Source organism: Scylla paramamosain, chromosome 6 (genome assembly GCF_035594125.1).
Source record: "Scylla paramamosain isolate STU-SP2022 chromosome 6, ASM3559412v1, whole genome shotgun sequence".
In the NCBI taxonomy this organism is placed as follows: domain Eukaryota; kingdom Metazoa; phylum Arthropoda; class Malacostraca; order Decapoda; family Portunidae; genus Scylla; species Scylla paramamosain.
In genome coordinates, this window is record NC_087156.1 from 18,965,663 (window position 1) to 18,971,996 (window position 6,334).

General features: G+C 42.4%; 1 long non-coding RNA gene across 1 annotated transcript in view; it reads right to left on the minus strand.

The window, feature by feature from the left end:
- Positions 1-2,364: 2,364 nt before the first annotated feature.
- LOC135101112 (uncharacterized) overlaps positions 2,365-6,334 on the minus strand; it is a 231,176-nt gene continuing 227,206 nt past the window's right edge. The window contains exon 7 of the long non-coding RNA XR_010269033.1: positions 2,365-3,871. This is a non-coding gene — a long non-coding RNA (uncharacterized LOC135101112). The remainder of the gene's footprint in view (positions 3,872-6,334) is intronic.

The following is a 6,334-nucleotide window of genomic DNA, read 5'->3' on the forward strand; positions in this document are numbered from 1 at the left end:
TGCTGGGGAGGCGAGGGGTTGGCATGGGTGGGTGGGTATGTAGGTGTGTGTGGGTGAGTGGGTGGGAGGGTGGATGTGTTTGCCTGAGAGAAAAAGTCACATCACGAACCAATTATAAATTTGCGCGTCACAGCTGGGACGTCCGTCACTTCGTCAGCGGGTTATCAGCGCCGAGGGGGAAAAATAATCGTGACCAAAACCTGCGTCGCTTTTACTGTTCGCCGTTTGTCTCACAGGCAATAATTGACTGCTCATTGGGACCCGCTACTTAAAACAAACTATTATTACTTCTACTACTACTACTACTACTACTACTACTATCAATTATTTTCACCCATATACTTATCTACCACCATTATTAATATCAACATCACTTCCAATGTTATCACTACACCCAATATTACCTATATCACAACTACCACCATTTTCACAACGAGCTATCACCACCTCCACCACTACCATCACCACTAGCACCATTACCATTATGGTCATCATTACCACCACTATCAATATCATCACCACCATTATTGTCATCAGCGTCACCTGAAACAGCCGATTTAAAGGTTTCGGATGGTATACTTATTCAGAATTGATAGGTACGCTAGTGGCTTCGGTAACCTGAGATTGCTGGCCTGTTGTTGTTGTTGTTGTTGTTGTTGTTGTTGTTGTTGTTGGTACTAGTGGTGGTAGTGGTAAAAGTTGTGGTGGTGATGGTATAGGTAGTGGTGGTGGTGGTGGTGGTGGTAGTAATGGTAATGGTGGTGGTGGTGGAAGTCATGATGATAGTAGTGGTGGTGGTGGTGGTGGTGATGCAAAATATATAAACCACACTATATATAGACTCGAATAAAAAAAAAAAAAAAAACACCTTCCCAATCCCTCGTCCCAACGCCCCCCCCCATCTCTCTCTCTCTCTCTCTCTCTCTCTCTCTCTCTCTCTCTCTCTCTCTCTCTCTCTCTCTCTCTCTGCCTCGCCCACCCACCCATCCACCACTGCCAGAGATCAACTTTTATACTTTTTTTCCCCTCATTGCAGTCGTCGGGTGTTTAGATTAGCGGGTGCGTTCCCTGTCAACCGGGCCTGGCATGGGGAGGGGGCGGAGGCAGGAGGAAGGAGATGGAGAGAGCAAGAGAAAGAGTGGTAAGGAAAGGGAGAGAGAGAGAGGGGGGGATGTGTAAGGAATTAGAGGATATGGTTAAAGACACTGATGGTGTAGAGTAGGTGAAAGTTAGATGAAAGAGAGAATGGGAGGAAGAGAAAGAAGAGGAATGGGAGAAGAGAAAATAAATGTAACTGGTAATAGAAAAATTGGAAAAAAAGGTGAAAGAGGGGAAATAAGGGTGAAAGGAAAGGAAAACACGGAGAAAAGGGAAGCATGAACAGAATGAGAAGTAAAAACACATAAAATGAGGATAAAATGAGGATATGAAAGAGAAAAAAAAAAGAATAAAGAAAGAGAAGAGAGTGGATAATAAAAGAAAAAAGAGAATGTAAGGAACAAAATACAGATCAAAGAAAGGATGATTAAAAAAAATGAAGAATAAAATATAAATAAGAAAAAGAAAAGGGAAAAAGAGAAGGACACGGAAAAGGAAGGCAGGAAAGAAGAAAAGAGAAGATAAGAGGAAGGAGGAAAGAAGGAAGAGACAAGAGGGATGACAAAGCAGAAAGCGAGTGAAGTCTTTGCTTGTTTTGATAAGTAAAGCTTTGTTGAAGTCACTGTCTACTGACCCTGCCTCCTCCTTCTCCTCCTCCTCCCCTTTCTCTTCATTCCTCCACTCCTTGCTTTCTTCCTCTTTTTGCTTCTCTTTCCTCTTCTGTCTTCTTTTTAATGCCCAGTGACACCGTTCTCTACCTCCTCTCTCTCTCTCTCTCTCTCTCTCTCTCTCTCTCTCTCTCTCTCTCTCTCTCTCTCTCTCTCTCTCTCTCTCTCTCTCTCTCTCTATAAGGACACTGAATGAGTTAAGCAGGGTTTTAGAGAGAGAGAGAGAGAGAGAGAGAGAGAGAGAGAGAGAGAGAGAGAGAGAGAGAGAGAGAGAGAGAGAGAGAGAGAGAGAGAAACTTCCCTACAACTTACGTTTATCTCGAAATCCTCAGAAATGTCAAGTAAACCTTCGTAAAAGTTACCTGACCGGGAATTTTCTTTCTAACGTTCACTGAACTTACTCGATCGACGTAAAGGTAGTAGTAGCAGTAGTAGTAGTAGTAGTAGTAGTAGTAGTAGTAGTAGTAATAGTAGTAGTAGTAGTAGTAGTAGTAGTAGTAGTAGTAGGGGAGAGAATGCATAGTACCGTTACAAGGATACGTGATCAACGCACAGTAGTGATGTAGTAAGGAAGTATGTAGTGGCAGCTTAAGCCTAAACAGCGCACGTTCTTCTACCACACCCTCCTGTCACTGCCGCCTCCATATGGTATACACGGAGCCACATGTATAGACCCAAAATGTCAGTGGTCGTGTTGGCGTGACGGACGCATCTCATTTTGTACCCTAAAGTCACTGTCTGTTCGTAGAAGGTCGTGTCTGTGCTTCTGTCTGTATCACGAGGCCACATAAGTCTTCTGGCCTAAAGTGTCTGTACGCGTTAAGGTTTGGCTTGACTAATGCAAGTTCTCATTCAATGCTACACAGCTGTTAGTTATGTCACGTCTCTCTGTGTTTAAAGGTCAATTCTATTCTAACATAAGATCGCATCAGGTTTTAACTCGGGCTGTTCCCTCTTCCTGTTCTTTGACTGTAAAAAAACTCACAAACATGCCATTGAAATTTATATTACTCAGGAAATTCATTTTAAGTGAAAGGCTGAACTAAAAAGACTCATTTCAAATTAAAATCATACACATCTCTCTCTCTCTCTCTCTCTCTCTCTCTCTCTCTCTCTCTCTCTCTCTCTCTCTCTGTCTGTGTTTACTGTTGCATGTTTGGCGGCGTTGACTGGCTGCCTGCCTCTACCGATCACCACCTCACACCCTGTCAACGCTGCCCGCCGAAACACATCACTTGTTGTTTATTTACAATCACTACCAATCACTGGCGGCTGTTTTTCCCTCCTTCCTTCCTTCCTTCCTCCATCTCCTACTCCCCCATCCCCACCTCCTCCTTTTCAGGTCATCTACCGCAGTGTTTACGTCACTACTCTTGTCCAGTAATCATAGAGTTGTACATAATTCCAGTGTTGGTTTGTGTGATTACTTCGTTTGATATAAGCTTTTGTGAGTTTTTGCAGTATGAAGGTCTTAATTTTTTGTTATAAAGTCATTTTCCTTATTATTTCAAGGTGTTTACTGCGTGGAGATGCATTTTTTTTCTGTTCTTTGACACGTCTTATTTGACAAGTCATGCTATTATTATTATTTTTTTTTACTTTTTCTAATTATTCCTCCTGTCCACCTCCTTTCCAACGTGTCTTGCACCCTCCGTATTTTCCTCGCTCCCCGCACGCACCACAATATTCTGACACACCTCACTTTTTTTTTTTTTTTCTACATTTCACTGCATTCGCATTCACCAAACTGCTTCGTGCGTCTCATTTCGTCTTCCGCCTCGTGACCGGCAGTGCTCCCTCCTCCATCCAGCGCCCTGCCTCCTGCTTCCTTCCCTCACACCTGTAATTTACGTTATTAATAATGTGCTACACCTGGACGTCATCTCATCCTCCTCTTCCTGCTCCTTTTCTTCCTCCTCCTCCTCCTTCCTCGTTTTTCTTTTTTCTTATGATTATTGCACTTCTTCCTGCTTCTGGTCCCGCACATTTCTTTCTTTTCTTGTTATTATTATTCTTTCTCTTCTTTTTCTTCTCTTCTTCCATCGGTCTGACATACTACCCAAGTTCTTTCTTTCCTCTGTGACGTCTCTTCATCTCTCATCAGTCTACAAAAAAATAAATAAATAAAAAATACATATATAAAACAAGAAGGAATAAGATAAGCCCCTGCTCTGACCTTACATGAGTCTTTGTTTCTCTCTCTCTCTCTCTCTCTCTCTCTCTCTCTCTCTCTCTCTCTCTCTCTCTCTCTCTCTCTCTCTCTCGCCTAACCTTTTCAGCGGTGAGACCAATTGAGGCCAGTCATTAAGAATCCACAGGTGAGGCGAGAGTATCATTCACATTTACAAATCACCTGGCGCAAAACAAGGTGAGATGTAATTACTAGCATACTCGTATATATTTTTCTTAATAGGTTTTGCGTTTCTGAAGTAGGGCGATTACTTACATGGAAATATGAATGTAAGTAATATTTGTGTGATAAAGACGAATGTTGAGTTTCGGCGCCAGACAAGAGGAAAAGATTAGTATAATGTAAAATGAATACGTTGCATGAGTAATTGATATGAGTAAGTGCAATGCTAATGACAAAAAAAAAACAAGACAAAAATACTGTTGCATTAACTAAAAACGAAAGAGGCGAGACTGGAGAAAATACGTGTGATTCATATTATGTTGCAGGCAGGAAAGAAGGAAAAAGAGAGAAAGAGAGAGGAGGAAAAATAAACTATTTCATAACACGAGAAAAACTGAGACAAAGCGGAAGCACACACCAAAAAAAAAAAAAAAATGAAAATACGCCAGAAAAATAAACAGATAAAAACAGCGACGTGAGGATAGCAAAAGAAAGAAAAAGAAAGAAAAGACGAAAGACGAACAAGAAAACAAGTCTCCCTCTCCCTCTCTCTCTCTCTCTCTCTCTCTCTCTCTCTCTCTCTCTCTCTCTCTCTCTCTTCTCACCTTCTCTCTCTCTTCACTCCTCTCTTCTCCCTCTCTCTCTCTCTCTGTCTCTCTTCCTCTCTTCAAAGATTGTGCGCCGTGAAAAATTAACACATGTAAGACTTTCTTCTCGACATAAAATAATCAAATGTAAATCAACTATGCACAAAGGGGAGCTAGCAGATTCACTTACCCCCCCCCCGACCCAGGACCTCTCCCTCTCTCCCCCTCCCTCCATTATGCCTCTCCTCCACTTCCTGAAAAATACAAATGAAGACATACCGTGACATACCACACCCTGACACACCACATCAGGACATACTTCCAACACAGATTTATCATGACATTCCCTTGACTGGTGTGACAGGCCCCATCTCTCCTCTTCCTCCTCTTCCTCCTGCTCCTACTCCTGCTCTACCTCCTCTTTTCCTCCTTGTGTTTCTTCTCGTCATTCTCTCGTCATTCACCTTTCTCATCTTCCCCTTATTCAGTTTTTTTTTCTTTCCTCTCCTCATTCTCTTCTTCTTCGTCTGTTCCAACTCGTTATTTCGTTTTTTTTTTTTCTGTCCACCTTTTCCTCATCCAGTTATCACATTCTTTTATTCCTCTTCCTATTTTCTTCTTTTTTCTTCCCTTACAGTTTTCTCCTTTTTTTTTTTCCGTTTATTTCTCATTGTCATTTCCTTCTCATACACATTTTCCTGGAAATCTATCACAATCTTTTTTTTTTTTTCTTACTCGTATCCTTATCTTTTTCCCTCATTCTCTCCTCCTCCCTCACTCTCTCCCCTCTCTACCTTTTTTTTTTCTCCTGTCCCTTTCCCAATATCCTCATACTTTTACATCTTCCCTCTTCATTCTCTCCCCCTCTCACACTCCAAGTCCTCATCCCTTCTCTTCTCTATTCTCTCCCTTCGTTATTCTCTTCCCTACCTTTTCCTCCTTTCCCTACCCCAATTTTCTCCTACTCCTACATCTTTCCTCTACATCCCTCCCTCTCCCTCCATCCTCTCCTCTTCTACCCCCTGCCTACGTTATTCTCCTACCTACCTTTTCATTCTGCCCCTACCGCCAATTTTCTTCTACTACATCTTCCTTCTACATTTCCCTCTCCACCCGTCCTCCTCCTGTTAGACCTCCCCCCTTCTCACTTCCTGTACACCCACCTGGGCAATCAATAATATGCAGGAGTGGAGTAAATGTGTTTTTCTCCGCTTCAGTTCCACGCTTTCATTTAATATTCCTCATGCTGGGTAGAAAATGCAGTGCGAGGGGTTATTAAAAGGCCATTAGGTGTTTTCCATGCATCACCTGACGAAGTAATGAACAAGTGTCGGTGAATAAACAGCTGAGTGTAAGAGGGAAAGGGTGAAAGAAGAGGGAAAGGGAAAGGGTGGGATTGTACGAGAAGGGAGAGGTGATAATGAGGAAGAGGCAAGGAGAAGAGGAGAGAGGAGGGTGAAAAGGGTAGAGCAGGGGGAGAGAGAAAGGTCAAAAGGAACGAATAATTTGGGAGAAGAGGAGGAAGGAGACAGGAGAAAGAGAGAAAGAAATAGTGAGAAGTAAATGTAGATGTGGCATTGCTTGAGAAAGAGAAGCAGAAAGAGAACACAATGTAACTGGAAGAATGA